This window comes from Podarcis tiliguerta (assembly GCF_965153285.1).
Source record: "Podarcis tiliguerta genome assembly, chromosome: Z".
NCBI lineage: Eukaryota > Metazoa > Chordata > Lepidosauria > Squamata > Lacertidae > Podarcis > Podarcis tiliguerta.
In genome coordinates this window covers 16,529,238-16,556,004 of record NC_139553.1, presented here as the reverse complement: position 1 = coordinate 16,556,004, position 26,767 = coordinate 16,529,238, and the positions used below count along the sequence as shown (strand labels likewise).

The 26,767-nt window shown below is 45.5% G+C and overlaps 1 long non-coding RNA gene across 1 annotated transcript in view; it reads right to left on the bottom strand.

Moving 5' to 3' along the window:
• The window catches only part of LOC310669717, a 66,790-nt gene extending 50,269 nt beyond the window's left edge, over window positions 1-16,521 (bottom strand). Inside the window, exon 1 of the long non-coding RNA XR_014507308.1 lies at window positions 16,239-16,521. This is a non-coding gene — a long non-coding RNA (uncharacterized lncRNA). The remainder of the gene's footprint in view (window positions 1-16,238) is intronic.
• Window positions 16,522-26,767: the final 10,246 nt, after the last annotated feature.

Sequence of the window (26,767 nt, the reverse complement as noted above, 5' to 3'; positions counted from 1 at the left end):
AAGATGTTTTCATATGTTGCTTTTTCTTATTCTATGCACTTTAATGCAATCCCCGCCCCCAAACATTTGCATTTTTGTATACATTGTTTGGTGGGAGAACAGCATCACCAAACTTCAGAGAAGTGTGGATTTTCACAGGTAGCTATGTTTCAGCTCACATGCGAATTAGGCAGTTCTTCCTTAAAATGCAAACCAAATGGAATTTCACCCCCATCCCTAATAAGGATGTTGTGATTCTGTGCAAGCACAAAAGCACTGAAAATGATGTTCAGGCTCAGGCTCTTAACAATCTCAGCTTTCATTTTTAAAAAATAATGATTAAATATTAAGTTTCTAGAAGGGTTGGGCAAGGAATTGGTTCAGGGCTCAATTCAGCCATCCTGATCAGGCCCAGGTCTAACCCAGAGTGATTTGTGCCCAACCCGGCCCTAGCTAGACCCCAAATTGACAGCCTCTTCCTACATCATCTACTTCTCTCCCCTGCTCTCCCCCCCATTCGACCACACGACCCCTTTGACAGCCCTAGATCCCTCATTTTGATTTGGGATATGGGATTTGTCCAGTTTCTAGCTCTAATGGCATGGAAGTGTGTTGGTCAATGCCTGACAGAACCTCAGAGAGGTAAGGAAATAGCAGTCCTACAAGAGATATGCAAAATAACTAAACAGGTATTAGAACTCTCTCCAGAAGTGGCCCTACTGAACATCTTCCAAGATCATAATGACCACTCACATTATTCAGAGCTTATAACCCACCTACTCTCAGCAGCCAGAAGCCTCATAGCCAGGCACTGGAGAGACCTCTTCAGGAGGGAACATGGACCAGTGGTACCAAATTGTATGGGAAACAGCCTTACTAGAAAAGCTAACCAATTAACTGAAACTGACACAGGGACAAATAGGACTCCTTCACCCCAGTATGGCTCCCCCTTATCAGATACACAGCCCAACAAGACAACAAGAAGAATCCACCCACAGCATACAAATGAATCTGGCCTACCTGACCCAACAAGGCCTCCACCCCTCACAAACGCAAACAATCCCACTGCATCCAGCCACAGACAACCAACCACACCCTGCCCCCCAATACCTCACGACCAAGGAAATGTAATAAGAGAACCTACCCAGTCGACGCTGACACAAAACTCTGCATGTACACTATACAAAATAATATAAGCCTCACCACCCCGCCCCTCCCCCCCCTTCTTCCCCAAGCTTATACAGTACAGTGGTACCTCAGGTTAAGTACTTAATTCGTTCCGGAGGTCCGTACTTAACCTGAAACTGTTCTTAACCTGAAGCACCACTTTAGCTAATGAGGCCTCCTGCTGCTACCGCGCCCCCGGAGCACAATTTCTGTTCTCATCCTGAAGCAAAGTACTTAACCCAAGGTAATATTTCTGGATTAGCGGAGTCCGTAACCTGAAGCGTATGTAACCTGCGGTACCACTGTACTCAACACTAACGTCTCACAACAAATGTACGATAACTGATTTGTAAGAAAGACTGTACAACTTGTAAAAAGAGATGAGGCATGTACTGTACTTTTGTAAACCAAGAAAATCTGAAATAAAAATACATTTGAAAATAAAATAAAATAAATGTAAGGAAATGAAAATAAAACTGCAAATAGAATTAATGCCATTATATAAATCTATGGTATGGCTGCATTTGGGACGCTGTGTACAGTTCTGGTCACCTCACTTCAAATAGGATATTGTAAGGTTGGAAAGGGCTAGCAAATTGATCAAGGAGATGGAACAACTTCCCTATAAGGAAAGCTTGCAGCATTAAATACTTTTTAGTTTAAAGAAAAAGCAAGTGAGGTGTAATGGTTCTAGGGGTTGCTCATGCGTAAGCCGGTGCTTATCTCCCCGGCTGGGTGCAAACACCTGGCTGGGTTGCCTAAGTGAACCTTTTCTGTCCGGACAGCCACTCACCCGTGGCTGACTCAGTCGCTGGCAGAATCCGTCAGTGGGCGTTTCTTAAACTTCTTCCAGCAAAGAAGCTCTTTGACGCCAAGTCTTCTCCTACTCTCTCTGCACGAAAGCCTTCTGCGCAAGGAGGGCGTGGGCAGTGGAGGACCCCTACTCTCCCTGCTGGTCCCAGGCAAGGAGTCATGGGATCGCCTCGCCGCTTCCCCCATCTGCCCCCCTTCTCCACTGGTGCTACGATGATTCTCTTCCCCAGAAGATGGGCTGCTTCTCCCGATCCCTGGACGCTCTCTGGAATCCCTATGGCTTTTGCTCTCTCCCTCCGCCACTGATGGCAGTTCCCTGACATGAGGGCTCGTCCACACTTCTGCTTGCCCTGGGGAAACCCACTGCTGAATTGCAGCAAACATCAGTTATGTATTCTATGGATTGCTGTTTGCTCCAATTCAGCAGTAAAGAGCAGATTTCCCAGGGAAAGTGGTGGGGCAAACAGAAAACTGCTTCAACTCATGCCTAGAAAGCACTAGACAAGTGGAAAACCTCTCCACCCCATGCTTTCTAGGCAAAGGACAAGTGAAGTGTGGTCGAGCCCTCAGAAGTGACACGGTATAATTTTATAAAATTATGCATAGTCTGAAGAAAGTGGATAGAGAAAAGGTTTTCTCCCTCTGTCATAAAACAGAGAACATCCAACAAAGATGAAGGTTGAAAGATTCAAGATGGACAAAAGAAAGTTCTTTTTCACACAGCACATAGTGAAACGACGGAACTTGCTCCTGCAGGAGGCAGTGATGGCCATCAACTTGGATGGTTCTAAATGAGGATTGGACAAATCCAAGGACATGGCTAGCAATAACTACTAGCCATGATAGCTACATATGTTCTGCCTCCTTGTTTGGAGGCAGTCATACTTCTGAATACCAGTTGCCATAATCCACTGGAGGGGAGAGTTGGATTAGATGGGCCTTTGCTCTGATTCTGCAGGGCTCTTCTTAGCCATTGTAACCAAGAATAGAGCATCCCTGCTAAAATGCCGTCTATCTCTGCATACCAGTTGTTGGGAAGCAACAACTATTGTGCTCAGGTCCTGCTGGTGGGTTTCCCATTGGGGCACCTGGTTGGCCACTGTGAGAACAGGATGCTGGACTAGATGGGCCGCCTTTCGCCTGACCCAACAGGGCTCTTTCTGTGTTCTTGTGTGAGAAAGGTATGGCCAAACAAAAGCTCCTCTCTGCTCAACCAGTCTTGTACACCCTGTACAGAGGGAACCATGTTGCAAGTTATAAAAAACTGAGTAGGGGGTGCAGGCGGCAAGAGAGCGAGAGAGGAAATGACTCCAGCCTGAAGCACTGTCGCAACAGGTAAACGCTCAGCCCGGCTTCCTGGTATGCGCTCCCACACGCCAGCGAACAGCCAAGCTAAAAATACTGACGTGTGGAAAGCAGGAGGCCAGAGTGGCTGTTTTCTGCAGCGACTGATGGCTTTGGATTCCCAGCTCTTCCCGGCGAAACCAGATGGTTAGCTTCAGGAAAGGAAAAAAGCCTGGAAGAGGGGGGTGGGAGAAAAGGGAGCTTGCAAAAACCATGAAGGGATGCTTCATTATTTATTTTATAAAAATTATACATGATTGTAAAAAACAGAACCTCAAAGCGGTTTACAAAAAGAATAAAACAATGTAATTATAGTGGTACTTCGGGTTACATACTCTTCAGGTTACATATGCTTCAGATTACAGACTCCGCTAACCCAGAAATAGTACCTCGGGTTAAGAACTTTGCTTCAGGATGAGAACAGAAATTGCATGGCGGTGGCATGGCAACAGTGGGAGGCCCCATTAGCTAAAGTGTTGCTTCAGGTTAAGAACAGTTTCAGGTTAAGAACGGACCTCCAGAATGAATTAAGTACTTAACCCGAGGTACCACTGAATCGGTAAAAAACCAAACATGCAAAAGATAAAATCAGCAATAAACTAAGAACAGATAAGATATACACCAACATTCTACATGTCTGGACAGGATTGTCTAATCAGAATTGCTTTTAAGCAGGTACCAAAAAGAGTACAGTGAAGGCACCTAAGAGGCAGGGAATTCCAAAGTGTAGGTGCTGCCACACTAAATGACCAATTTCTTACAAATACAGAACAGGAACCATGTGTCCAATCAGAGTGAAACGACACGGGTCTCTTGAGGTAACATGAAAAGGGGGTCCCACAAGCAGCTGACTCTTGACATCCAGGTGTTGGATCCAGCCATGTTGTTCTGGTCAAAGCACATGCTGCTGGTGGGCGGACCAGATGAAAAAAATGGATGGAGCAATGAATGTAAATTTGATGGGGTCTGCACAGATATGAGGAATCCTGTGTCCTGTCAACTAAAGTCTAGTGTCCAGATCAAGTGATGTCCTGGTACCACTCTATCCTGCCTTGGTTAGACCACACCTGGAGTCGTGTGTCCAGTTCTTGGGGTCTGGTAACCAAGCACCATGAGGAACGGTTGAGGGAACTGGGTTTGTTTAGCCTGGAAAAGAGGAGACTGATATGAGATATGATGGCCATCTTCAAATATCTAAAGGGTTGTCATATGGAAGATGGGCCAAATTTGATTTTTCCTGCTCTGCAAGGTAGGATCCAAGCCAGTGGCAGCAAGTTACAAGAAGAGAGATTCTGACTAAACATTAGGAGTTCTTTAGCTGTGATACCTGCATTGAAGATGGTTGGAGTAGATGACCTTTGGTTGTGCCAACTTTACAATTCTATTATTGCTAAACCATACTGGGAAATGTTAATCTGTGAGGGGAATAGGAGTCTCCTAAGAACTCTCAGCATACTACATCTCCCATAATTCTTTGGGGAAAGCCATGACTGTGGCATCATAGATTTGGATGGGAAAAGATTCCCCATTCTGCCTTTTATTATTCCTCCTTCCTCCACCACCCAGCCAAAGAACCTCACCAGTTGGGGAAGTGGAAAGCATGAAACAATACCAGGGGCCAGAAGCTTCAGAAGAGGGAGAAGCACAGCGAGCGGGCAGTGAGGACTAGGAGCTTGAAACCAAAGCAAGAGAGTGGCAATTAAGAATTGTGGAGACTTTAAGGAGGTGGATGATGAGCTCATCTTTTTTTTTTTTTTTCCCTTCTGTATACGTGAGTCGACTCCTCCACACTCTTCGTGCCTAAACTGGGGTTTCTGAATTGGCCGCATGCCTCACAAACAATGTACAAGGATGCCAGAGGGCAGCTCTGGGAGGAACGGAGGCAGGGCTGAGCCAGCATAGGCCCTGAGAACGCTTTGAGCCCAAAGAACTCTCTCTGAATCTCTTGATCTCCAGCTAGGCACTCAGCAGCTAGGCAGCGTGTTCAGGAGGCGGTTGTCATGGCAACCCCTGGCACTCATTTCCCCCCATCTCGGATGCAAATGAATTACAATTTTATTAGTGTGCCGAATTTCAAGGAGGAGGGAGCATTGGATTTGGGAGGGGGGAGAGAGAGAGCTTCGGAAGGAGCGCTTTTTTAGATTCATTTGCAGGAGAATGCGCGCCTGTGTGTTTATAGGGGAGAAGCGTTATAAGGTTCCCAATTAAGGTAAACCAAAACAAATGCAAATCCAGGCGCTTCATCCAGAAAGTGCAGAGTGCTGAGAATTTCTAACTCTTCATGCCTGGGAATTGGCTGCTCGCAGATGGGGTCAAAACAAATTCTGCACATGCTCAGAGGTGCTGTTCTTCCTCCAACCTACCTTTGCAAAAATAATAACAATAATGCACCCACGTGATGCAGACCTGGTAACGGTACAGACAAATGGAGCCACTCAAGTGCATTCGAGAGGAGAATTTCTGAGTGGATACTACTAAGAGCAGACCTATTGAAATTAATGAACCAATCTTAGACCTCTCCATTAACTCAGAGCAGGACTCAGCTGAATGCAACTGTCTGTTGCTACTCCCACAGTATAGGGGAGTATATATTGGAATAGCCCTACAGCAGCACTGAGAAATCTGAGACCCAGGGACCAGATGTGGCCCTCCAGCCCTCCCTATGTGGCCCTTGGAACTCTACCAGGCCACACACCCTGTCCCCAGGCCACACCCCTCACCAGTTCTGCTCCACACCCTCCTTGAGTGTTTATGGCCAAGCTGGAACATGCCCATGAGCTTTGATCATGTCTCTTGTTTTCCTGGATGGAGGCGACAGAGGGGCATGTATAGAAACTAGTACAAAAGCAAAATTTACATTAATTGCTCCTTACACTTTTGCCCCTGGCTCCATCCACTACTGGCATGTGTGGCCCCCAAAGGCTGTGTAGACGGGATTGCAACACTCAGGCTGAAATAGGTTCTCCAGCCCTAGAGTAGAAACACCTGACTTTTGCATAGCTGGAGTTACACCCATTCCCCCACCCACTTTTTCCTCTGCCCCCGCCCACCACTTGCATGTGGCTCCTAGAAGGTTGCAGAAAAGGGAATACAGCCCTTAGCCAACCCATGCCATGCCATGCATTCAGCATCCGTTACTCTGCCTATTGTTGCATCTGGCCCTGCCTAGCCCTGGCATGTGGTCCCTGCAAAGTTCCCTATGGGGGAATGTGTCCCTTGAGATGAAAACATTTTCCTCAGTCAGAGACCTCAATCCTTGCTCATGGGCCTGAACACTACAGTCTTTCCTCACAGGGTAGTTGATCCATCCCCATCTGATCATTTCAAATACAGCTATTGAAATTCTCCTGGCTCCTGCTTTTTTGGATGTTTTCAAGTTTGAGTGCTAGGAGAGAAGGAGAAAACTTTTCTCCATACAGTGGTACCTCAGGTTACAGACGCTTCAGGTTACAGACGCTTCAGGTTACAGACTCCGCTAACCTGGAAGTAGTACCTCGGGTTAAGAACTTTGCTTCAGGATGAGAACAGAAATCAGGCAGCGGTGGCGTGGTGGCAGTGGGAGGCCCCATTAGCTAAAGTGGTACCTCAGGTTAAGAACAGTTTCAGGTTAAGAACGGACCTCCAGAACGAATTAAGTTCTTAATCCAAGGTACCACCGTACCGTCATTTTATTCCACCACTTTTCCTCAACTTTTCTGAACTAAACAAGGAAGGAGACTTGGAAAACAGCCCTCCCCTTGCCCCAGACCATCATTTCATCCTCCCTTTCTTGACATGTCAGGACATCTGTTCGTGGCTTCCCTCCACACACCCTGCTTTTGCCTCTGGCTGCCTCCTTCCCTTGTTGTGAGAGTGAGTCAGATTTTCCGAGATATGGAGGCTGCTGCAGCTGCAAACTTTGCTCTCTATGCGAGTCATGAAAAAGTGTGACCAGGGCAGGGGTTGGCTGCGGGATGCTTCTGGGCTGACTCACACATGCAAACACAGGCTGCAAAAAACCTTGACTGGGCCAGGGAAAGCAGACATAAGAACATTTTACCTGGTCACTCAGGAGCCCAGGAAATGTAAAAATAACCTGGCTAACAGATCAAGCCACCAAAGGCTCACCAAGTACAGTCTCCAGTCTTCACAATGTCCAACCAGTTGCCCAAAAGGGATGCCCCAAAGAAGGATCAGAGTGCACCCTCCCCACTTGCAATTCCCAGCAACTGGTATTCAGAAGGATACTGCCTCCAACAGTGGAGGTAGAACATAAATTGAGCCCTGCTGGATTAGGCCAAAGGGGACCCATCTAGTCCAGTATCCAGTTCTCATGGTGGCCAGCCAGACGCCCTCCAGTGTTGGAGGCAGGATGTCTCTGAATACCAGTAGCTGGGAATCACAGGTAGAGAGACTTGCTGCTGCACTCAGGTCTTCCTATAACAGGCATCTGCTTGGCCCCTGTAGGACCAGAGTGCTGGACTACATGGGCCCCCTTTGGCCTGATCCAGAAGCAAGGCCTGTTTGTCTGGAGGTCTATGGCAACCGTAGAATCTCCATGCTCAGGAGCAGTCTACCTCTGAATACCAGTTGTTGGGAAACCCAAGAGTGGAGAGTTGCTGTTGCACTCAGGTCCTGCTTGTGGGCTTCACATAATGAACATTTTGTTGGACACTATGAGAGCAGGATACTGGACTTGATGAACCCTTTGGCCTCATCCAAGAGCCATGCCTTTCTTACATTCTAATGTTTGCTGGGACGCGGGTGGCGCTGTGGGTTAAAGCCTCAGTGCCTAGGGCTTGCCGATCGAAAGGTCGGCGGTTCGAATCCCCGCGGCGGGGTGCGCTCCCGCTGTTCGGTCCCAGCGCCTGCCAACCTAGCAGTTCGAAAGCACCCCTGGGTGCAAGTAGATAAATAGGGACCGCTTACTAGCGGGAAGGTAAACGGCGTTTCCGTGTGCAGCTCTGGCTCGCCAGAGCAGCGATGTCACGCTGGCCACGTGACCCGGAAGTGTCTTCGGACAGCGCTGGCCCTTGGCCTCTTTGAGTGAGATGGGCGCACAACCCTAGAGTCTGTCAAGACTGGCCCGTACGGGCAGGGGTACCTTTACCTTTACCTTAATGTTTACTTAGGACTAGATGTGGGTAAGATTACAGCTACAGTGTGATTTCAAGCGGACTGCGGCAGAAACTCAGGACTAACAGAGCCTTACCAAGAACAGTGACATATTTGCAGCGGAACAGCCAGAGACACTGTGCATGATGCACCCACCACTAGCATCTGCAGTGTGCATTCAGAAACACTCCCACCTGTCAACACGCTTTCATGAGAGGCTCTGCAACACACTGAAAGAAATAAGCTCCCACTGTAGATTAGGCCTCCTGGGGGGCACACACGGGACCCCTGGAACTTGCTGGAAATGCGGGTCCCTGCAGGGTTTCCTAAAGAGCCTTGTTCATGGGAGTCTGGGGGTAATTATATGCCAGGGGAGTGTGAGATCCAAACCCTTCCTGACCTGAGGCTGCAGAGTTCCATGGATCGATGGCAAAGAGGCTCTTTTATTTTCCTTCGGTGTTTCGCTGACGGATGGAAAAATCAATGCCCCACAGAAGAGAGAGGAGGGGGAAGGGGAGAAGGGGAGGGGAGAAGGAGGAAAAGTCAGGTGGGGGTGAAGAAAAAGAAAGAAGGCAAGGAAGACTGGGTTGAGAGAAGACGCTGCCACTGGGTTGGGCTGTCTTCAACTGGTCAGTTCCAAACTTGTATAGCCATTTAGTTGGCTAAATGGTGATAATTTTAGGGTTTCTTATTGGTGTTGCTGATTATTAATTTTTCCTCCTGTCCTTCCTCCCACACAGGCAAGAAAGCCATGAATGTTTAAAGTGGTATTGTAGTGCTTTAAATGTATGGTGTGCGTGAAATAAGTAATATGATAATGGATAGATAGATAGATAGATAGATAGATAGATAGATAGATAGATAGATGATAGATAGATGCAGGGCATGGTGAAAGTGGATAGAAAAGGGGTTTTATCCCTCTCTTATCATAACACTGGAACTCACAGATGTCCAAAGAAGCTGAATGTTGGAAAAGTCAGGACAGATAATAGAAAGTACTTTTTCACACAGTACACAATTAAACTATGGAACTCACTCCCACAGGAGGCAGTGATAGTCACCAATTTGGATGGCTTTAAAAGAGAACTGGACATATTCGTAGAGAAGAAAAGGGTTGCCAATGGCTACTAGCCATGATGGCTATGCTCCGCCTTCGTAGTCAGAGGCAGTAATGCTTCTGAATACAGGTTGCTGGAAACTACAGGAGGGCTTATCACTGCTGTTGTGCTCAGGTCCTGTTTGTGGGCTTTCCATAATAGGCATCCGATCAGCCATTGTAAGAGGAACAGGATGCTGGACTAGATGGTCATTGGCCTGATTCAGCGGCCGGACTCTTCTTATTTTCTTATGTTAGGTGATTGACAAGTGAGCAGTCCCATCCACCTGTCAAGATTGACCCAAGGGGTGGGGTGGGGGTGGGGAGAAAGGGATCTGGCAAAGGCAAAGAAGAGGAGAATTTGGGTGCCCTCCATTCTGAAGGTCTGCTGGGAACATCTAGCCCAAGCACCATCACTATCCCCAAACCAGTATATTTGGATTCAGATGAATATAGAAAGCTGCCTAATACCAAGTCAGACCATTGGTCCATCTAGCTCAGTATTGTCTGCACTGATTGGCAGGCGCTCTTCAGGGTTATAAGCAGGGAGTCTTCCCTCAGCCCTGCTTGGAGATGCCATTGGATATTGAATCTGGGACCTTCTGCATGCAAAACAGATGCTTACCATGGAGCTATGTCCTCCAAAATAAAAATAAAGTAAGATTCTAGACCTTATGGTACACAGCTGGAGATAGTCATGCTTCTGAAACCTCAGGAGGGGAGAGTGCTCTTTCACTCGTACCTGCTTGTGGGTTTCCTATGATGCACACCTGGCTCGTCACCATGAGAACAGAATGCTGGACTAGATGGACCTCCTTTCCCCCGATCCATCAGGGCTCTTTTATGTTCTTCACATTAGTCCATCTGGTTCAGTACTGTCTACACTGACTGGTAGCAGCAACTCTCCAGGATTTCAGGTAGGGGAATTCCCAGCCCTACCTGGAGATGCCATTGGAGATTGAAGCTGGCGCCTTCTGCATGCAAACCAGAGGGGCTGCCACTGAGCTGCACCCCTCAGGAGGAGCTGGGTGCACTCACCCCAATGGGGGTCCAGTAGCACTATCAATGCCATCAGCTCTCAAAAATACCTGGAACTGGCTTTGATTCCACCTGCTGACAGAGTGGCAGATTTAATCTTCCTTTGGACACACAATGTCCTGAGATAGAGCGGAAATGTGCTGCTAATGTTGGCGCCTGGCACCAGCTCTCCAGAGTAATATCTACAGGCCCCAGTCTGACCCTGGCAAGTTGGCCAGGGTGTCAGCTGTCACACTCTGACTTTTTATAGCTCAGGCTGTGCAGACAACAGCTAAAAATAAATCTCAATTTCCAAGGACCCCCGGACCCAGGCTTCGCAAGCAGAGCTCACGACACAAACACAGCCCGCACTTTCTGAGCATTTGAAAGAGAAACATTGTGCATAAGAACATAAGAGACTGCTGGGTGAGGTCCATCTAGCCCAGCATCCAGTTGTGGCCAAACAGATGCTCCAATCAGAAATCAGCAAGCAGGATTCAAGTACATAAGCCGTCTCTCCTCTTATGGTTTTCAGCAATTAGCATTCAGAAGCATTGCTGCCTCCAACTGCAGAGGCAGAGCATAGCCCTTAACAGCTTGAAGCCAGCTTACTCGCAAGACTGCCTTACCCCTTATACACCGACTAAACCACACTGATCTGTGGAACTGACCCTGTTATACAGGTGCCACATAACACCAACATTTGTAAGAAATCTATATTTTAGTGTGGCAGCACCTACACCCTGAAACTCCCTACCTATTGACACCAAGCAAGCACCTTCACTGTACTCTTTTCGGCACCTGCTAAAAATATTTTTGTTTAGATAAGCCTATCCAGATGTTTAGAATGTTATTGTTTTATTCTCTTTGTTAGTTGTTTTGAGGTTTTGTTTTGTTTTTACAGTCTAGGAGCATATAAATTTTATGAAATAAACAAACAAATAGAGCCGTTGATATTCCTCTCCTCCATGAATTTGTCTAAAGCCGTCCAGGTTTGTGGCCTTCACAGCCTCCTAAGGGAGCAAGTTCCATTGCTTAACTGCACTGCATGAAGAAGGTCGTTCTATTGTCTGTCCTGAACCTTCTAAAATTCAGCTTCATTGGATTTCCATGAATTTTAATGTTAACACCAGGACATGCCCAATACATTTTGGCACCTGAGACAAACCACAATGTGCCGTGTGCATCCTAAGAGTGAAGATCTCCATGAGGAATGGGGGAGGGAATCAAATCAACTTTACCCAATGATTAAAGTGGGGATCAAAGGCTGTCATGGGTGGGAAACAGGCCTGCTCTGAATCATTCCCAGTAGGTGCAGAGCCCAGGAAACCCCAGAGGGCAGTCTCTGCCATTTCCTCCCTAGCGGTAGGAGGAGACCAGCAGTGCCTCCTGTTCACAGAGCGTCTGCTGTAGAAGCAGCAGAAAGAGTTGAAACTCCTGGTTTGACACAGAAGGTGTTTTATTCATTCATTCATTCATGAAATTTCTACCCTGCCTTCTTTCCAAAGGAGCTGATGGCAGCAAACCTCCAAATATCCAAACAATACAATTAAAAATCAAAATATGAGTGAGGCACAATCTGATCACAGATGGTTCAATGTGCCCCAAGCCTGAAAGAAGATGGTAAAAGAAAAATACACCCTGACTTACTGTAGAAGTTGTAATGCCAGTCAGTGCAGACAGTACTGAACTGAATGGACCAATAGTATTACTCAGTATATTGCAGCTTCCTGTGGTCCTGTTTAACTGATCCATTTAGTCAACCACATCAACCCTACCATGTGGATATCCCTTGCAGATGATCGCAGTGCATCCACAGCAGTGATCAGAGAATGAATGACAACTGAGAAGAGTGCAAAGAGAAGACACGCCATAGTGCATGTGCAGCAGCACAACTGGACACCTCCCTCTGCCCCAGATGCAATGCAAGAAAACCGTACTCTCCTGTATTGGTCTCTACAGCCACATCAGGCACTGAAACCTTCCAAAGGCACACTCCTCCATTGTCTCCCAAGACAGACAGATGCCAACCATTCAAAACTATTAGGACTACAGCCTTATTTTCTTTTTAGAAGAAAGGCCATGTCTTAGGGTTACTGAGATGCTTTGCATGTTGATTGTCACCCCTTCAGTCTCCAGATAGGACTGAGAGAGACCACTGCCAGTCAGTGTCGACAGTACTGACCTAGGTGGACCAACAATCTGACTTCATTCAAAGGAACTTTATTTGGAGCTATGAGAATGAAGGTGCATACCTCAGTGGTTGAGAACATGCTGTTCATGCAGAAGATCTAATTCTCAATACCTGGCACCTCCAAATAGAGCTGGGGGAAAGGCCTTAAACTTTGGAGTGCCATTGACCATCAGTGTAGACAATACTGAGATAGAGGGACCAAATGACTCAGCAGAAGACCGTTTTCTGTCCTTCCTGTGCTGCAGAAGATGCTGGTGATCAGCTCTCATCTTGCTTGCTGCTTTTTACTGGCCACCTCCCCTTCATGCATCCCCCCCACCAGCCTACAAAATATGACATCCCCAAGCAACCACTTAGATTGATGGTGCAGTTGAGCCAGGCTGTGTCAGTGGGGAGCCGCCCCTTCCACCCCTGCTGCAATAGCAGAGAACCAGGTACCCTTTTGATAACTCTGCAAGGATCCCACCTGACCCTTCATAAGCACCAGGATCTCACAGCCTCAGGCTACAGACTGGAAAGGAGGCTGTCAGAGCACTGATCATCTGTTAGGGGCAGGTGAAAATGAGCCCCCTGGCCATCTTTGCAGTGCCCTCTTGCCCCTACCTCCATTACATGCCAGGGCCATGCCAGGGCTAATTGTTAAAGGACTGTGATTAGAGGAGGTGCTGTCACCCGATTAAAGAAATCCGAAGTTGGCTTGTTGTTTGAGTCAGGCTGCAAGCCTGTGCATGCTTACGCAGGAGGGGGGATGGAGGAAAAACCCAATTCAGTTCACATTTAAAGGAGAACCTACCAACACATGGATCCTTTACAATTCACAGATCTCCTGATTTTGCAAGCAATGTGCACAAAAATGCTTATATTATGGTAAAATGTGCATTAAAATGCATTTGTTTGTTTGTTTATTACAAAATAATTTTTATTGATATGCAAGTAAGAAAAGTGATTGATTAATAGGTATAGATAGATAGATAGATAGATAGATGATAGATAAATATCCTCAAAGTAAAATAAATAAACACAAACACACACGTGTGTGTGTGTGTGTGCGTGTGTGTGCGTGTGTGTGTGTGTTATTTACTGCATTTCTATCCCACCTATTTTTCTATGGAGCTCACATTTGGCTTATGTGGTTCTCATCCATTTAATCCCCACAACAACCCTTCGAGGTAGGCTAGGCTAAGAGAGAGGAACTGGCGCAAAGTCACCCAGTTTCATGGCTGAGTGAGGATTATAACCCTGTTCTCCCAGATCCTAGTCTGACACTCTAACCACTATACCATTACTGACTCTAGGAATATAACAAAAAGAGTGGAGGTCATGGAAACATAGGATTGTAGAGTTGGAAGGGATCTGAAGGGTCATCTAATCCAACCCCCTGCAGGGCAGGAATCCAGCCCACAACTGTCTGTGGGTGGGCTTGAAGCACAACCTTCTATTTAAGTGATTTTTATTAAAGCTTGAAAATAAACAAACAAATATATACAGAAAACAACATCAAATATCAAGCATCTTTTTTAACATAAATATTGAAACGAAATAAAGAAGAGAAAAGAAAAAGAAAAAACTTCTGATTCTCCATCTCTATCAGCTTTAAAAACTTAAAACAAAATTCTTACCTCATAATAATACCCGGCTCTTCTAATGTCCATAAACCGGCCGTTTTTCCGGTCTTTGAACCCAGATATCACAAGCTTATTTTCCTTATTGCTCAAAAAGTCCATAAGGGGTTTCTAATCATTAATAAATGTCAACAATGATTTTTCTATTATTAACCACATCAGCTTTGCCATCTCAGCCAAATCCATTAATTTCAATAACCATTCTTTCATATTAGGTAATAATAAGTCCTTCCATCTTTGTGCATATAACACTCTCGCCACCGTGATCGTATATTTCAGTAATATTCCATATTCTTTTTCTAGTTGTATATCCATAAGTCCCAGCAGGAGAACATCTGAACCACCAACCTTCTGGTTAACAGCCAGGTACACTGACACAGGTCATAACCCTATTGCACAGCATTCGTATTTGTCACAGGTGCCAACCAAACCCAGATAAATAATTGTGTCCCCAAAATATTTGCAAAATAAGAAACACATATCCAAAACATCCAATGAAGCAGGTGGCAAAGACGATTGTGATTGCTATGCAGTGGTGCAAATCTCTTACACGCCATGCTAATTTTTCTAGAAGAGCAATATTCCAAACAATATACACCAAAGAAGAAACATTGAGGTTTTACATTTTTGCACAACTGATTGTCATGCAGCCGTTTTAAAAAAATATCAGTACATTTGTGGATTTTTAAGAAAAGGTTGTTGGATCACACCATGGTTCTAGTCCAGCATCCTGTTCTCACAGTGGCCAACCAGTCGCCCCAATAGGAAACCAACAAGCAGGAACCGGGTGCAAGAGTCCTCTCTCCTTCTGTGGTTTCCAGCAACAGCATTACAGCCTCTGACCATGGAGGCAGAGCACAGCCATATTGGCAAGTAGCCATTGATTGCCTTCTTCTCTATGAATTTGTCCAGTCCTCTTTAAAGCCTTCTAGACTGGTGGCCATCACTGTCTCTTGTAGGAGTGAGTTCCATTGATTAACTATGTGTTGCATGAAGAAGGAAGAGAGATATTTTAGCGCGGCAGCGCTAACACTCTGGAACTCCCTGACAGTTGACATCAGGCAGGTACCTTCGCTTGAGTCCTTCTGGCACCTGCTGAAAACATTTTTTGCTTGTATGAACCTTCCAAAAGTTGACAAATCTGTAGTTTTAACTTTATCTTCTGATTTGAATTTGATTTTTAAATAAAATAAAACTTGTATTTTACTATAGTTTTGGGGGGATAGATGTTTAATGTATATTTTATTTTTTAAAAAACAGGAACTTATACTTAAAAGTTTTACTTACAGATAAGCAGTATACAAATTTGTTAAATAGATGACTAACGACATCATCCTAGTTATTTAGCTATCTGACAGTGGAACAAGCTTCCTTGGACCGGGGTAGACTCTGCTTCATTGGAGACCATCTGTCAAGCATTCCTGCATTTCAGGGGGTTGAACTAGATGACCCTTTGTGTCCCTTCCAACTCTACAGCTCCATGCGTATGATTAAAATGCTGGTCAGTATAAACAATGCCAACCATACCAATCTTATTATGCCATCACATATCCAATAAAGATCATTAAAGTCAGGGTGTTGTTGTTGTTTTGGCGCCCTGACCTATCCTGGTTTTTTATTATTGATTTCCCTGTTATTATTTGTTTGTATGTTTTTATACTTCTGTTTAACTGATTCTATGTCATATTTTGGATGTCATGCTATTGTTTATCATTTTGATGCTGTATTATCACTTAGAGATCTTTAAATGTTCAGTGGTTTATAAATGCTTTTAAATAAAATAAACTGTTTTCTGAGGGGAAAGAAGACTCAGTTAGTTTTATTTCAAAGCATTTATAAACCACTGAACATTCAGTGCTATATGGCACCAGAATTTCGGCTCACTTAGTCTTGAAGGAAGCACAGTTCTTACCTCATAATGTTGCATGAAGGGGGCAGTGGTCTGACAGAAAAGACAAAACCATCGCTTCCTTCAGCAGTATAAACTGGATCCAGAGTTGGGCCTGATTTTATAAAACAGGCTTTATAAGGCATGGTGTTTCCTGATTGGCTTGGAGAGTCAGATGACCTCAATATGAACACTCAAAAGTCAGCTGACTCTCTTCAGGCTAGAACCTGCAGCCTTGAGGGCACCCTTTTCACAAAGGCAGGGTTATTTTAGTCCAAGAGCTACATGTCCTCATTGTAAACCTTCTAGGGGCCACATACCAAAGTGAGTAGGGGCAAAGTGGGGGGGGGAGCCCCCCCTCACACACAAACCTTTTCCTATTTTTAAATAAAAACAATTCTTATGAATCTGAGTTGAATTTAAACTGAAGTTCTAATTAATACCTATAATTAATTCCATTAAATAAATGTCCATACTTAATTCAACTAAACTAAGGCCTCTAATGAATCAAACTGCATTTGTCAGAGGGCTGTTGTGTGGTGGCATTAAAAATTGGCAGTGAGGCCAGATCCTCCTATACCTACTATTACTAAGGTCTAGTATCCCTGGTGTCCTGAGAGCCCAAAAAGCTTGTAATACAGAAAGTGAAGCACAGGTGATCAATGGAGCCCCTCGTTCAAGATGCTCCCCGCAAGAGAGGAGAACATGGAATGGGCATGAGCGGATGGCTGGTCCATTGTGGATCCTGGTCCAGAAAGGCAAGCTAGATAGGAGGATGTGCAGAAGTATATTCAGTAGGGTACTGGCAAGTGGAGGGTCCCTTGAGTGTCATAGCCATGTCTGCTCACAGCTACAGCCACTCACAACCATGCCCCCTTCCACAATTCTGCAGCCTTCTAAGATGGAAGGTAGAGCAGGCTTGTTTTATGCTGCTCCATAGGGTAGGAAACATACCAATAGATTCAAATGACAAGAGAGGAGATTCCAACTAAACCTTAGAAAGAGCTTTCAGACAATAAGATCTGTTTGACAGTGAAAAGGACTCCAGAAGGTGGTGGACTCTCCTTCACTGGAGGTTTTTAAGCAGAGGTTGGGTGGCCCTATGGTAGGGATTCTTTAGCTGTGATTCCCGCATTGCAGGAAGTTGGAAGAGATGACTCTTTGGTTCCCTTCCAGCTCTACAATTCTGATTCCAGGATTCTTAGATTATACAATAATCTTATAATTATACAATAATAACAATAATAATAAATAGTGATGCATTGCAATGATCAGTACAGATCTCCCTGAAAGGCTTCAGGTAGATCTATCATTTTTTTGTGCAATGATCTGGAGTGCTCCAATATCTTCATTCTGAGTGACTTGGGTTGGGTTTTCTTTGATGTTCCATTGAACATAACAGAATTTGCACCCCATTCTCTTGAAACTGAATCCCATTGTGCTGCCGGCGTTTCTAAGGGTTTAACTTTGGAGCAGACAGAACAACAAAGTCTTGATGCCTTCCTGTGCCCATTCTCCAGAAGGACCCTGGGAGACCATCCTCAGTGGCTGAGACATTATCTTTCAGTCTTATTGGCTCCAATCAGCGCAAAGACCTCTGTGGCTACAAAGCTCCCCTTTCGGGCTGATTGGGTGGGCTCTTTTGACAGTGGAGACAGGGGCCCTGCTGCTGAAATAATAATGGGGCATGCGCACACACTCCATAACTCTGGAGTACTGCATCTCTCAGTACACCTAGTTCAAGGTGGGTTACAGATAAACATAAGAAGAGACCTGCTGAATGGGACCCAAAAGGGCCCATCAAGTTCCAATAATGATTTGAAAGAGCCAGTCAAGTCCTTGGCTGTTGGCTTCTAGCATCAAAGGATGGTCTCCATGGCTGACTACGAATCTCACTGCTCTCCCTACATCCCTAGAGAAACGCTATGTGGAGATGAAGCCTCCACCAGGCGTTCTGTCTCTGTGACATCTGAGCCTTTCCAAGAGGGGGAATTCTAGCCAGGCAGGGAGAGAGCGAGACGGTTCCCCCAGATTACCGCTCCAAACTTCAAAGGAGCCAAAGAGCTGCAGCTCAGCATTTGCCACGGCTTAAAAGAGAACACCGTGTATTATAAATTATTGCCTTTCCTCATCGGCACATCTGCTTCAGGGGCAGGCCTATGCCTTCACCGCCTTGGATGTTCCAAGGGGGAGAGAGGGAATCAGCAGAGGGGATGAGATTTTTCTTTTTAAGTACATTTGTTGGGAGAAAAGATGACATGGAGAGTAGAGAGAGAGAGAGAGATACTTATTCACACAGTGCATTGTTAAACTGTGGGACTCACTTACACAGGAGGCAGTCATGGCCAGCAACCTACAAGCCTTCGGAAGAGGACTGGATGAATTCATGGAGGAGGATAAGATTCTCAATGGTTATTAGCCACAACAACTGCTTCAAATACCAGTTGCTGGAAGCCACACTCTCCTTCACTGGTGGTTTTTAAGCAAAAACCAGAGGTTGAATAGTCACCTGTCAGGGATGTTTTAGCTTTGATTCCTGCATTGTAGCGGGTTGGACTAGATGACCCTTGGGACACAGGTATAGAGCAATGGGGGCCCTTTCTGAAATTCTCATCCAGATTTCCTTCTGGATTTAGGGGTTCCTAAGTAACTTGCCCTTGTTTCTGAAGCTGAACCAAATAACTGGACCTCCCACATTGATTTGTTTTGTATTTCTCAATATTGTACATGAGAAATCAAACCTGGAGACAAAGTCGATCTTTTGTACATGAGAAATACATGAGAAATCAAACCTGGAGACAAAGTCGACTGGTTTCTCCCAGTCCTAACTGACAATGCTAAGGACTGAACCTGGGGCATTTTGCATGCAAAGCAGGTGCTCTACCACTGAGATAGGGCTCCTTAAAATGCTATGCACGCCCAGTTTGCTGCAGCTCTCTACACCTTCCATCTCCTCCATACCTTCCCTGCACTCAACAATACCAATCCACACAGGCGTAGTGATGACAAAATGATTACAGCATTAGGGGCTTTTTCATTCATTCAGCGACGTCTACGCCGGCTTGGTCATGTCCACAGAACGGAAGATGGCAGGATCCCCAAGGACACCCTCTGTGGGGAGCTGGCTTCAGGCACCAGGCCCATTGGCACCCCAACTCTGTGTTACAAAGATGTCTGCAAATGTGACATGAAGGCTGACAACATCAACCCTGCCATGTGGATTATCCCTTACAGACAACCACAGTGCCTGGAGACAGACAGTCAGGTCATGCATCAGTAGCAGTGACCAGACGAGGAATGACCACTGGGGGAAGTGTAGAAGAAACTCCATGGTGCATCTGCAGCAGCACAACCAGACGCATTCATCTGCCCCAGCTGCAACAAAACATGTCTCTTCCCTATCAGTCTCTACAGCCACAGCAGGCGCTGTAACTCTCCAACGATTTGACTTCACTCTTCCATTGTCTCCTGAGACAGATGGATGCCAACCAACCAGCAAACCGATAAAAGGCAACTAAGAGACAACATGATAGCAGTGAATAAAATGCTACATGCTGTGAAGATAGTGGACAGAGGCAATTTTTTCTCCCTGTCTCCTAACTCATGGGCATCCAATGAAACTGGATGTTTAAGGATTCAGGACAGATGAAACGAAGCATTTCTACAAGCAGCATATGGTTAAACTGTGGAATATGTTAGCATAGTATGTTGAGATGGCCATCCATTTGGATTGTTTTAAAGGAGGAGAGGGACGCGGGTGGCGCTGTAGGTTAAACCACAGAGCCTAGGACTTGCCGGTCAGAAGGTCGGCGGTTCGAATCCCCGCGACGGGGTGAGCTCCCATTGCTCGGTCCCTGCTCCTGCCAACCTAGCAGTTCGAAAGCACGTCAAAGTGCAAGTAGATAAATAGGTACCGCTCCGGCGGGAAAGTAAACGGCGTTTCCGTGCGCTGCTCTGGTTCGCCAGAAGTGGCTTAGTCATGCTGACCACATGACCTGGAAGCTGTACACCGGCTCCCTCGGCCAATAAAGCAAGATGAGTGCCGCAACCCCAGAGTGGTTCGCTACTGGACCTAATGGTCAGAGGTCCCTTTACCCTTTACCTAAAGGAGGAGAAGGCAAATTCATGTAGGGGCAGGCTATCAATGGTTGCTGGCTACTGGCACTCACAGTTAGAGGCAACAGTGTTTCTGAATATCAGTTGTTGGAAACAGCAGACGAGGAATGACCACTCGTCTCATGCACAGATCCTGCTTGTGGGTTTCCCATAATGGTCATCTAGCTGCCCAAACAGAAAGCCTTGTGCTGCTGGAATGCTGTAAATTGGACGCAACCCAATGAACCAGTTACCCATGTCCACCCATTTCAACAGGTCAACTCTCAATGGAGCTAACACTGGATGCGGCCCATCATTTTTATTAATTATTTTGTTTGTTTGTTTGTTTGTTTGTTTGTTTATTGAGATGATTGCTAACACATTCAGTTTAGAAAAATATGCCTGGCACAGGGTACAATGCAATAAACATTATGCATAATGAAACCTAAGTTCTATGGGGGAAATAAAATTTTAAAACATAAGCAACGGCAAGGCGCATGGATCCAGTGGGGCAGGTATGCCCATCTAAACCAATAACAACTAAAGGCCTAGGCTGCATTGTAGGGGGGGGGGTCCTTTTAGCTATCTGCAATCAAAAACCCACCAGAGCCTTTATTTTCTCTTCAAATATACAGCTGGAATAAAAATGTATTCCACTACAGTGGAAACTCGGGTTACATACCGTCCTCCTTACGAATGCTTCGGGTAATGAGCTCCATTAACCCGGAAGCAGATACCCCTAGTTGCAAACTTTGCCCTGGGATGCAAGTGGAAGTCGTGCGCCGGTGGCGCAGCAGCAGTGGGAGGCCCCATTAGTGAAAGCATGCTTCATGTTAAGAACGGTTTCGGCTTAAGAACGGACCTCCAGAACGAATTACATTCGTAACTGGAAGTACCACTGTATGTCTTTTGATCCGCAAACTATGTCAGAACACTCAGGGGGGAGGAAATCCAGAAAGATAGCTAAGTTCCAGCCTGCAAATTTGTCCAGAGATTTTGGATCAGGTCCATTCATACTGGAATCTGCCGAAACCCCTAGACTTAATCTCCTTTATTGGGCTGGCAAGCAAGACAGAACACTGAGATTGGCTTTGCTAGTTAAAGGATTTAGGGCAACAAAGCTCAGTCTGTTATGTAACAGTTATGCAGGTGAATTATCCCCAGGGCAGGTGAGCAGTGAGCTAAGAAAGAATGTTAGCAATAAGACAAAGGTAACATTGTAAGGGGTGAAGACAGAAGTAACATTGGGTTAAATGCAACTAAAGTACTGTATACTCAGAGTATACTGAAATTAATAGAGCTAAATTAGTCATGTTTATTATTTTAGTGGGTCTACTCGGAGTAGCACTAGCATTGGATACAACCCATTGTAAGGGTGAAGACAGACATTCTGAAATGCAGTGCTTTAGGTCATAGATATGTGTTCGAGTCAACTTCCATGACACTAAAGATAACATGTCTAAACCAGTGCATGCAGACAACATACCAAATTATATTTTTTTGCCTTCAACAGATTTACTTGGTCATCTGGAATAATTAATTCTCCCTGCCACTGACGCCTTGAATTCCAATTTGTTGTAAAGCAGGGATGGGGAACCTGTAGCTCTCCTAAAATTGCTGGGCTAAAACTCCTATCAACCCTGACCACTGGCCATGTAGGCTGAGGCTGGTGGGAGATGGAACTCCACAGCATTTGGAGGGCCACAGGTTCTCCAGACCTTGTTGTAAAGGTTGGAGGGCCTATTAAGTATAAATGTGATATGGAAATATATGTATATTCCTGCTGCTTAATTATCTCCCTCAACTCTGTTCCTTGCCCATATCTTATTTGTCATTGTAGTTTGCATTCTAAAATGTAGCTGTAATTAATCTTAATTGTAATTATAAATTATAATTGTAATTAATTATAATCAGATCATTTTTTGTAAAAAATAAAACAAGGAAAGAAATCTGGTTGTTCAATGCTTAAATATGCTGGGCAGCAAATGAAAAGAACTAGGAAGTAAAGTCTGATGGTGAAATCTGGCTCAAGCTCATAAAAATATGTAGGCTGTCAATTGCTCTGGCTATGATGACATGGCTTTACCTCCACAACTGGAGGCAGTAATGTTTCTGAATACCAGTTTCTGCAAACCAGTTGCTGGAGAGTGCTTCTGTTGTGCTCAGGTCCTGCTTCAAGACTTCCTGTTGAGGCAACTGGGTTCCTGCTCTTAGAACAGGATGCCATTGACCTGAGTACATGAGCCATTGACCTGATCCAGCAGAGCTCTTTTCCCATTTGTAAGACTAGATGGTCCCTTGGCCTGATCCAGCCAAGCTCTTCTTGTGTTTTTAGGGCTAGATGAGGCGTTCGCCTGATCCAGCACCGGTTCTTCTTCTTATGTTCTTACATTTAAATTGCCTTGCATGTTCTACTCATGTTTTGCATATACAATCGTTGGACTTGAAGAATTTTTTTTTTATATGGGTTGAGGAAACAGTTCACAATTTTTCCAAAAGAAATTTAAATACATAAAAAAGGCAGAGCAACACTTCAGTGTTGTTAGAGGCATTGCAGGAGCTGAGAGCCCCCTCCACCAATGACTGAATGTGTGCAAAGACAATGCAATGCAGAGATCATAGAATCATAGAATCATAGAGTTGGAATAGACCACAAGGGCCATCGAGTCCAACCCCCTGCCAAGCAGGAAACACCATCAGAGCACTCCTGACATATGGTTGTCAAGCCTCTGCTTAAAGACCTCCAAAGAAGGAGACTCCACCACACTCCCTGGCAGCAAATTCCACTGTCGAACAGCTCTTACTGTCAGGAAGTTCTTCCTAATGTTTAGGTGGAATCTTCTTTCTTGTAGTTTGGATCCATTGCTCCGTGTCCGCTTCTCTGGAGCAGCAGAAAACAACCTTTCTCCCTCCTCTATGTGACATCCTTTTATATATTTGAACATGGCTATCATATCACCCCTTAACCTCCTCTTCTCCAGGCTAAACATGCCCAGCTCCCTTAGCCGTTCCTCATAAGGCATCGTTTCCAGGCCTTTGACCATTTTGGTTGCCCTCCTCTGGACACGTTCCAGTTTGTCAGTGTCCTTCTTGAACTGTGGTCCCCAGAACTGGACATAGTACTCCAGGTGAGGTCTGACCAGAGCAGAATACAGTGGCACTATTACTTCCCTTGATCTAGATGCTATACTCCTATTGATGCAGCCCAGAATTGCATTGGCTTTTTTAGCTGCCACGTCACACTGTTGGCTCATGTCAAGTTTGTGGTCAACCAAGACTCCTAGATCCTTTTCACATGTACTGCTCTCAAGCCAGGTGTCACCCATCTTGTATTTGTGCCTTTCATTTTTTTTGCCCAAGTGCAATACTTTACATTTCTTCCTGTTAAAATTCATCTTGTTTGTTATGGCCCAGTTCTCTAATCTGTCAAGGTCATTTTGAAGTGTGATCCTGTCCTCTGGGGTGTTAGCCACCCCTCCCAGTTTGGTGTCATCTGCAAATTTGATCAGGATGCCCTTGAGTCCATCATCCAAGTCGTTGAGAAAGATGTTGAATAAGACCGGGCCCAAGACAGAACCCTGTGGCACCCCACTAGTCACTCTTCTCCAGGATGAAGAGGAACCATTGATGAGCACCCTTTGGGTCCGGTCAGTCAGCCAGTTACAAATCCACTGAGTGGTAGCATAGTCAAGCCCGCATTTTACCAGCTTCTTTACAAGAATATCATGGGGCACCTTGTCAAATGCCTTGCTGAAATCAAGGTAGGCTACATCCACTGCGTTCCCTTCATCTACCAGGGTTGTAATTCTGTCAAAAAACGAGATCAGGTTAGTCTGACATGACTTATTTTTCAGAAATCCATGCTGACTATTGGTGATCACAGCATTCCTTTCTAGGTGCTCACAGACTGTTTGCTTAATGATCTGCTCCAGAATCTTCCCTGGTATTGATGTCAGACTGACTGGGCGGTAATTATTTCGGTCCTCTCTTTTCCCCTTTTTGAAAATAGGGACAACATTTGCCCTCCTCCAGTCTGCCGGGACTTTGCCTGTTCTCCAGGAATTCTCAAAGATGACTGCCAGTGGTTCTGAGATCACATCTGCCAGTTCTTTTAATACTCTTGGATGCAGTTCATCTGGCCCTGGAGACTTGAATACATCTAAACTAGCCAAGTATTCTTGTACTATCTCCTTAGTTATTCTGGGCTGTGTTTCCTCTGCTGAATCATTTGCTCCAAATTCTTCAGGTCGGGCATTGTTTCCTTTAATAGTGTCTATCCAACACAGAATCGTAGAATTGCAGAATGGTAGAGTTAGGAGGAATCCTGGGGGACTTCTCTTGAACTAATTAATTAATGTGCTTTGAATGTTTAGTAAATAGCCTTATTTGGAATAATAATAATAATAATAATAATAATAATAATAATAATAATAATACTTTAAATGTATAGACCCTGAGAGTAATCTAGTCCAACCCCCTGAAATACAGAAATCTCAACTAAAACATTCATGACAGATTGTCATCCCATCTCTGCTTAAAAACCTCCAGTGAAAGAGAGTCGGCCACCTTTCCTGGGAGTCTGTTCCACCGTCAAACAGCTCTTAGCAACAGAAAGTTCTTCCTGGTGTTTAGTCAATATCTCCTTTCTTGTAACTTGAAGCCATTGGTTTGGGTCCTATGCTCCAGAGCAGGAGAGCTTGTTCCCTCTTCCATGTGAAAGCCCTTGAGATATTTTAAGATGGCTATCATATCTCCTCTCAGTCTCCTCTTTTCTAGGCTAAACATACCCAACTCCTTCAACCATTCCTCATGAGGCTTTCTGGACCCTTGATTACCTGGGTTGCCCTCCCCTGCACACATTTCAGCTTCCATGTCTACACATACTCCACACATGCTCACTGCATTCCAGGTTATTCATTTTCAGGGCAGCAAGCTCATGGTCATTACACTTAAAACATTACTTTTATCTTCTTTCAAACACTGGCTGTGCATGGAACTGCTGCAACAGTTCCAGATGGCGAAGTGGTTAAGAGTGCTGGACTAGGGATCTGGAAAAGACCAGGCTTCTAATGCCCCAAGTCAGCCACATGAAGCTCTCTGGAGACTGCCACTGCCTCTTTCAGCTTAACCTACCTCACAGGGCTGTTGTGGGGATTAAATGAAGACGGGAGAGCAAAGAACACTGTGTAGCACCTTGAGCTCCTTTGAAGACAAGGTGCGATGGAAATACAATAAATAAACACACACACCCAAAAAATCAGCTCAGACAATGGAAGGAGCCAACACTTCAGCTCCCCCCCCCCCCTTTTTTTAAATGCCTTTCTTTTGGAGCCTGCAGTGAAAGCCAAGCATGCTGGAAAGGGGTGTGTGGTGTTTATGTGTGTGTGCCCCCCACCACCCAAAAAACCCCTGGCTGAGTGGCTTTTCTCTCCCCCATCTTTCTGTTTTTCGTTTTTCTCGTTTTCCCAAGCAACTGTCCCCCAGAGTCCAGCCCCCTCCGGGAAAGCATTTCAGCAATCCAAGTTGGGGATTTAAGAGACAGAGAGGGAGAGCGCACAGAGTTTGAGAAGAGGAATGGGAGGGAAAATGTAATAGTGTTGGGAGCCACGGAAAACAGCAGGGTGTGAAGAAGGAGGGGGGGAGAACTTTCGACTGCAGGGATGATGATGGTGGGAGGGGTGAAATAACAGCAAAAAATGTGGAGGGGGGGGAGAGAGAGAACGGAAAAAAGAGAAAGTAGGTCTGTAAAGAAACAGCCCCTGCAGTGGAGGAACCAGCTCCCCAGCCTGAGCTTTTGCTGCTTCTCACACAACTCAACGCTGGCTCATTAATCACTCAGTACACAGCCAGGAGGACCAAAGGCCCAGGATGCTTGCGCCAATCAGGATGCTGTTGCCACAGCAACGGCCTTTACCCTTTGGAGGCTTCAAAGGCTCCCTCCTTCCCTCCCTCTCTCCTTCACTTGCTGTGTGGCAAGGCTCTGTGCGTGCCTGTGTGTGTGTGCGTGTGTGTGTTTTCCCTGGGAACGGTTGGCACTGTGCACTCATATCATGTGAAAAGAGAGTGGGGAGGAGGAAAGAGGGTAGGGGGAGAGAGAGAGAACAAGAAGTGAGAGAATAAGCAGAATCGTTAACAAAATGCCAAGGCGGCATGGGCTTTGGGGAGGGGGGAGGAAGGATACGGGATGTGCTTTGTGGTGTGGTGTGGGGTGAGAGAGAGGGAGGGAGGGAGGGAGGGAGGGAGGGAGGAAGGAAGGAAGGAAGGAAGGAAGGAAGGAAGGAAGGAAGGAAGGAGATGATAGATAGATGATAGAGAGAGAGAGAGAGAGAGAGAGAGAGAGAGAGAGAGAGATAATATAAGAGAGCAAGAGAGAGAAAAGGAATAGGTAGGTAGGTAGGTAGGTAGGTAGGTAGGTAGGTACTAAGAAATATGAGAAACTATTATGATGGATGGATGGA